This window comes from Aquarana catesbeiana, linkage group LG03 (assembly GCF_042186555.1).
Source record: "Aquarana catesbeiana isolate 2022-GZ linkage group LG03, ASM4218655v1, whole genome shotgun sequence".
Taxonomy (NCBI): domain Eukaryota; kingdom Metazoa; phylum Chordata; class Amphibia; order Anura; family Ranidae; genus Aquarana; species Aquarana catesbeiana.
In genome coordinates this window covers 681,748,335-681,754,334 of record NC_133326.1, presented here as the reverse complement: position 1 = coordinate 681,754,334, position 6,000 = coordinate 681,748,335, and the positions used below count along the sequence as shown (strand labels likewise).

Sequence of the window (6,000 nt, the reverse complement as noted above, 5' to 3'; positions counted from 1 at the left end):
GGGGGGAGGAGGGAGAGGATTGTATTACTGCTACACACACTGCACCTCCCATCAACCCTGCAACAACACCACATTGCAGGAGACACTAAACCCACACACCTCCTTCACATCACACACACCTCAGGAGACACTGTTGGTCAGTGGGGGGGGGGGGGGGTGCCTGTCAGTGGTGGTGGGTGGTGAGGGGGGGTCTGTCAGTGGTGGTGGGGAGGGGGGGTCTGTCAGTGGTGGTGGGGGGGGGTCTGCGGTGGTGGGTGGTGTAAGTGGTGGTGGGGGGGGTCTGTCAGTGGTGGTGTGGGGTGCTTGTCAGTGGTGGTGTGGGGTGTCTGTCAGTGGTGGTGTGGGGTGTCTGTCAGTGGTGGTGTGGGGTGTCTGTCAGTGGTGGTGTGGGGTGTCTGTCAGTGGTGGTGTGGGGTGTCTGTCAGTGGTGGTGTGGGGTGTCTGTCAGTGGTGGTGTGGGGTGTCTGTCAGTGGTGGTGTGGGGTGTCTGTCAGTGGTGGTGTGGGGTGTCTGTCAGTGGTGGTGTGGGGTGTCTGTCAGTGGTGGTGTGGGGTGTCTGTCAGTGGTGGTGTGGGGGTGTCTGTCAGTGGTGAGGGGGGGTGTCTGTCAGTGGTGAGGGGGGTGTCTGTCAGTAGGGGGGGGGAGTGTCTGTCAGTAGGGGGGGGGGGGTGTCTGTCAGTAGGGGGGGGGGGTGTCTGCCAGTAGGGGGGGGGGTGTCTGCCAGTAGGGGGGGGGGGGTGTCTGCCAGTAGGGGGGGGGGGGGGTGTCTGCCAGTAGGGGGGGGGGGGGTGTCTGCCAGTAGGGGGGGTGTCTGCCAGTAGGGGGGGCAGTCTGTCAGTGCTGGTGGGGGGGGTCTGTCAGTGGTGGGGGGTCTGTCAGGGGTGGTGGGGGGGTCTGTCAGTGTGCGCTGGGGGGGGTCTGTCAGTGCTGCTGGGGGGGGGTCTGTCAGTGCTGCTGGGGGGGGTCTGTCAGTGCTGCTGGGGGGGGTCTGTCAGTGCTGCTGGGGGGGGTCTGTCAGTGCTGCTGGGGGGGGTCTGTCAGTGCTGCTGGGGGGGGTCTGTCAGTGCTGCTGGGGGGGGTCTGTCAGTGCTGCTGGGGGGGGTCTGTCAGTGCTGCTGGGGGGGGTCTGTCAGTGCTGCTGGTGGGGGGTCTGCCAGTGCTGCTGGTGGGGGGTCTGCCAGTGCTGCTGGTGGGGGGGGTCTGCCAGTGGTGGTGGTGGGGGGTCTGCCAGTGGTGGTGGTGGGGGGTCTGCCAGTGGTGGTGGGGGGGTCTGTCAGTGCTGGTGGGGGGGGGTCTGTCAGTGCTGGTGGGGGGGGTCTGTCAGTGCTGGTGTGGTCTGTCAGTGCTGGTGGGGGGGGTCTCTCACAGGAGCCCAGAACCCCCCTTCTCACCCGCAGAGCTGACAGCTAGATGTCATCCAGGCTCCGGGCTGGCGGGTCGGAGGTCATCTTTCCTAAAAGCCGGAGGAGACGCCAAAAGGTGAGAGGTCACAGCACAACGCACGTTGCTCCAGAGAGGACATGGACTGCACACAACCAGAGACACCGGCGGACACACAACCTTCTGAAAAGAGAAAGAAACAACAACATGACACAAACTGCCTCCTGTACAGTGATGTGTTCTATGCAGATACGGGGGGGAGGAGGGAGAGGATTGTATTACTGCTACACACACTGCACCTCCCATCAACCCTGCAACAACACCACATTGCAGGAGACACTAAACCCACACACCTCCTTCACATCACACACACCTCAGGAGACACTGTTGGTCAGTGGGGGGGGGGGGGGGGGGTGCCTGTCAGTGGTGGTGGGTGGTGAGGGGGGGTCTGTCAGTGGTGGTGGGGAGGGGGGTCTGTCAGTGGTGGTGGGGGGGGGGGTCTGCGGTGGTGGGTGGTGTAAGTGGTGGTGTGGGGTGTCTGTCAGTGGTGGTGTGGGGTGTCTGTCAGTGGTGGTGTGGGGTGTCTGTCAGTGGTGGTGTGGGGTGTCTGTCAGTGGTGGTGTGGGGTGTCTGTCAGTGGTGGTGTGGGGTGTCTGTCAGTGGTGGTGTGGGGTGTCTGTCAGTGGTGGTGTGGGGTGTCTGTCAGTGGTGGTGTGGGGGTGTCTGTCAGTGGTGGTGTGGGGTGTCTGTCAGTGGTGAGAGGGGTGTCTGTCAGTGGTGAGGGGGGTGTCTGTCAGTAGGGGGGGGGAGTGTCTGTCAGTAGGGGGGGGGGGTGTCTGTCAGTAGGGGGGGGGGGGTGTCTGCCAGTAGGGGGGGGGGGGTGTCTGCCAGTAGGGGGGGGGGGGTGTCTGCCAGTAGGGGGGGGGGGTGTCTGCCAGTAGGGGGGGGGGGTGTCTGCCAGTAGGGGGGGTGTCTGCCAGTAGGGGGGGCAGTCTGTCAGTGCTGGTGGGGGGGGTCTGTCAGTGGTGGGGGGTCTGTCAGGGGTGGTGGGGGGGTCTGTCAGTGCTGCTGGGGGGGTCTGTCAGTGCTGCTGGGGGGGGTCTGTCAGTGCTGCTGGGGGGGGTCTGTCAGTGCTGCTGGGGGGGGTCTGTCAGTGCTGCTGGGGGGGGTCTGTCAGTGCTGCTGGTGGCGGGGGTCCTGCCAGTGCTGCTGGTGGGGGGTCTGCCAGTGCTGCTGGTGGGGGGGTCTGCCAGTGGTGGTGGTGGGGGGTCTGCCAGTGGTGGTGGTGGGGGGGTCTGTCAGTGCTGGTGGGGGGGTCTGTCAGTGCTGGTGGGGGGGGGTCTGTCAGTGCTGGTGGGGGGGGTCTGTCAGTGCTGGTGTGGTCTGTCAGTGCTGGTGGGGGGGGTCTCTCACAGGAGCCCAGAACCCCCTTCTCACCCGCAGAGCTGACAGCTAGATGTCATCCAGGCTCCGGGCTGGCGGGTCGGAGGTCATCTTTCCTAAAAGCCGGAGGAGACGCCAAAAGGTGTGAGGTCACAGCACAACGCACGTTGCTCCAGAGAGGACATGGACTGCACACAACCAGAGACACCGGCGGACACACAACCTTCTGAAAAGAGAAAGAAACAACAACATGACACAAACTGCTTCCTGTACAGTGATGTGTTCTATGCAGAGACGGGGGGAGGAGGGAGAGGATTGTATTACTGCTACACACACTGCACCTCCCATCAACCCTGCAACAACACCACATTGCAGGAGACACAAAACCCACACACCTCCTTCACATCACACACACCTCAGGAGACACTGTTGGTCAGTGGGGGGGGGTGGGGGGGGTCTGTCAGTGGTGGGGGGGTGTCTGTCAGTGGTGGGGGGGTGTCTGTCAGTGGTGGGGGGTGTCAGTGGTGGGGAGAGGGGTCTGTCAGTTGTGGTGGGGAGGGGGGTCTGTCAGTGGTGGTGGGGGGGTCTGCAGTGGTGGTGGGGGGGGTCTGTCAGTGGTGGGGGGGTCTGTCAGTGGTGGTGGGGGGGTCTGTCAGTGGTGGTGGGTGTCAGTGGTGGGGAGAGGGGTCTGTCAGTTGTGGTGGGGAGGGGGGTCTGTCAGTGGTGGGGAGGGGGGTCTGTCAGTGGTGGTGGGGGGGGGTCTGTCAGTGGTAGGGGGGGGTCTGTCAGTGGTAGGGGGGGTCTGTCAGTGGTAGGGGGGTCTGTCAGTGGTAGGGGGGGTCTGTCAGTGGTAGGGGGTCTGTCAGTGGTAGGGGGTCTGTCAGTGCTGGTGGGGGGGGTCTGTCAGTGGTCAGTGCTGGTGGGGGGGGGGTCTGTCAGTGCTGGTGGGGGGGTCTGTCAGTGGGTGGGGGGGGTCTCTGTCAGTGCTGGTGGGGGGGGTCTCTGTCAGTGCTGGTGGGGGGGGTCTCTGTCAGTGCTGGTGGGGGGGGTCTCTGTCAGTGCTGGTGGGGGGGGGTCTCTGTCAGTGCTGGTGGGGGGGTCTCTGTCAGTGCTGGTGGGGGGGGGGTCTCTGTCAGTGCTGGTGGGGGGGTCTCTGTCAGTGCTGGTGGGGGGGGTCTCTGTCAGTGCTGGTGGGGGGGGGGGTCTCTGTCAGTGCTGGTGGGGGGGGGGGTCTGTCACAGGAGCCAGAACCCCCCTCCTCACCCGCAGAGCTGACAGCTAGATGTCATCCAGGCTCTGGGCTGGCGGGTCGGAGGTCATCTTTCCTGAACGCCGGAGGAGACGCCAAAAGGTGTGAGGTCACAGCACAACGCACGCTGCTCCAGAGAGGACATGGACTGCACACAACCAGAGACACCGGCGGACACACAACCTTCTGAAAAGAGAAAGAAACAACAACATGACACAAACTGCTTCCTGTACAGTGATGTGTTCTATGCAGAGACGGGGGGAGGAGGGAGAGGATTGTATTACTGCTACACACACTGCACCTCCCATCAACCCTGCAACAACACCACACCTCAGGAGACACTGTTGGTCAGTGGGGGGGGGGGTGGGGGGGGTCTGTCAGTGGTGGGGGGGTGTCTGTCAGTGGTGGGGGGTGTCTCTCAGTGGTGGGGGGGGTGTCTGTCAGTGGTGGGGGGGGTGTCTGTCAGTGGTGGGGGGGTGTCAGTGGTGGGAGAGGGGTCTGTCAGTTGTGGTGGGGAGGGGGGTCTGTCAGTGGTGGTGGGGGGTCTGCAGTGGTGGTGGGGGGGGTCTGTCAGTGGTGGGGGGGTCTGTCAGTGGTGGGGGGGTCTGTCAGTGGTGGGGGGGTCTGTCAGTGGTGGTGGGGGGGTCTGTCAGTGGTGGGGGGTGTCAGTGGTGGGGAGAGGGGTCTGTCAGTTGTGGTGGGGAGGGGGGGTCTGTCAGTGGTGGGGAGGGGGGTCTGTCAGTGGTGGGGAGGGGGGTCTGTCAGTGGTGGTGGGGGGGGGTCTGTCAGTGGTGGTGGGGGGGTCTGTCAGTGGTAGGGGGGGTCTGTCAGTGGTAGGGGGGGTCTGTCAGTGGTAGGGGGTCTGTCAGTGGTAGGGGGTCTGTCAGTGCTGGTGGGGGGGGGTCTGTCAGTGGTCAGTGCTGGTGGGGGGGGGTCTCTGTCAGTGCTGGTGGGGGGGGTCTCTGTCAGTGCTGGTGGGGGGGGGTCTCTGTCAGTGCTGGTGGGGGGGGGTCTCTGTCAGTGCTGGTGGGGGGGGGGTCTCTGTCAGTGCTGGTGGGGGGGATCTCTGTCAGTGCTGGTGGGGGGGGGGGTCTCTGTCAGTGCTGGTGGGGGGGGGGTCTCTGTCAGTGCTGGTGGGGGGGGGGTCTCTGTCAGTGCTGGTGGGGGGGGGCTCTCTGTCAGTGCTGGTGGGGGGGGGTCTGTCACAGGAGCCCAGAACCCCCCTCCTCACCCGCAGAGCTGACAGCTAGATGTCATCCAGGCTCTGGGCTGGCGGGTCGGAGGTCATCTTTCCTGAACGCCGGAGGAGACGCCAAAAGGTGTGAGGTCACAGCACAACGCACGCTGCTCCAGAGAGGACATGGACTGCACACAACCAGAGACACCGGCGGACACACAACCTTCTGAAAAGAGAAAGAAACAACAACATGACACAAACTGCCTCCTGTACAGTGATGTGTTCTATGCAGATACGGGGGGGAGGAGGGAGAGGATTGTATTACTGCTACACACACTGCACCTCCCATCGACCCTGCAACAACACCACATTGCAGGAGACACAAAACCCACACACCTCCTTCACATCACACACACCTCAGGAGACACTGTTGGTCAGTGGGGGGGGAGGGTGCCTGTCAGTGGTGGTGGGTGGTGAGGGGGGGTCTGTCAGTGGTGGGGGGGGGTCTGTCAGTGTTGGGGGGGGATCTGTCAGTGGTGGGGGGGGGGATCTGTCAGTGGTGGGGGGGATCTGTCATTGGTGGGGAGAGGGGTCTGTCATTGGTGGGGAGAGGGGTCTGTCAGTGGTGGTGGGGAGGGGGGTGTCTGCGGTGGTGAGGGGGGGGTCTGCGGTGGTGAGTGGTGTAAGTGGTGGTGGGGGGGGGTCTGTCAGTGGTGGTGTGGGGGTCTGTCAGTGGTGAGGGGGGGTCTGTCAGTGGTGAGGGGGGGTCTGTCAGTGGTGAGGGGGGGTCTGTCAGTGGGGGGGGTCTGTC

The 6,000-nt window shown here is 64.1% G+C and overlaps 1 long non-coding RNA gene across 2 annotated transcripts in view; it reads right to left on the bottom strand.

Moving 5' to 3' along the window:
• The window catches only part of LOC141133525 (uncharacterized), a 101,466-nt gene extending 98,475 nt beyond the window's left edge, over positions 1-2,991 (bottom strand). For both annotated transcript variants that reach the window (XR_012243089.1, XR_012243090.1), the window contains exons 1-2: positions 2,818-2,991; positions 1,392-1,563 (exon numbers count right to left, since the gene is read on the bottom strand). This is a non-coding gene — a long non-coding RNA (uncharacterized lncRNA). The remainder of the gene's footprint in view (positions 1-1,391; positions 1,564-2,817) is intronic.
• Positions 2,992-6,000: the final 3,009 nt, after the last annotated feature.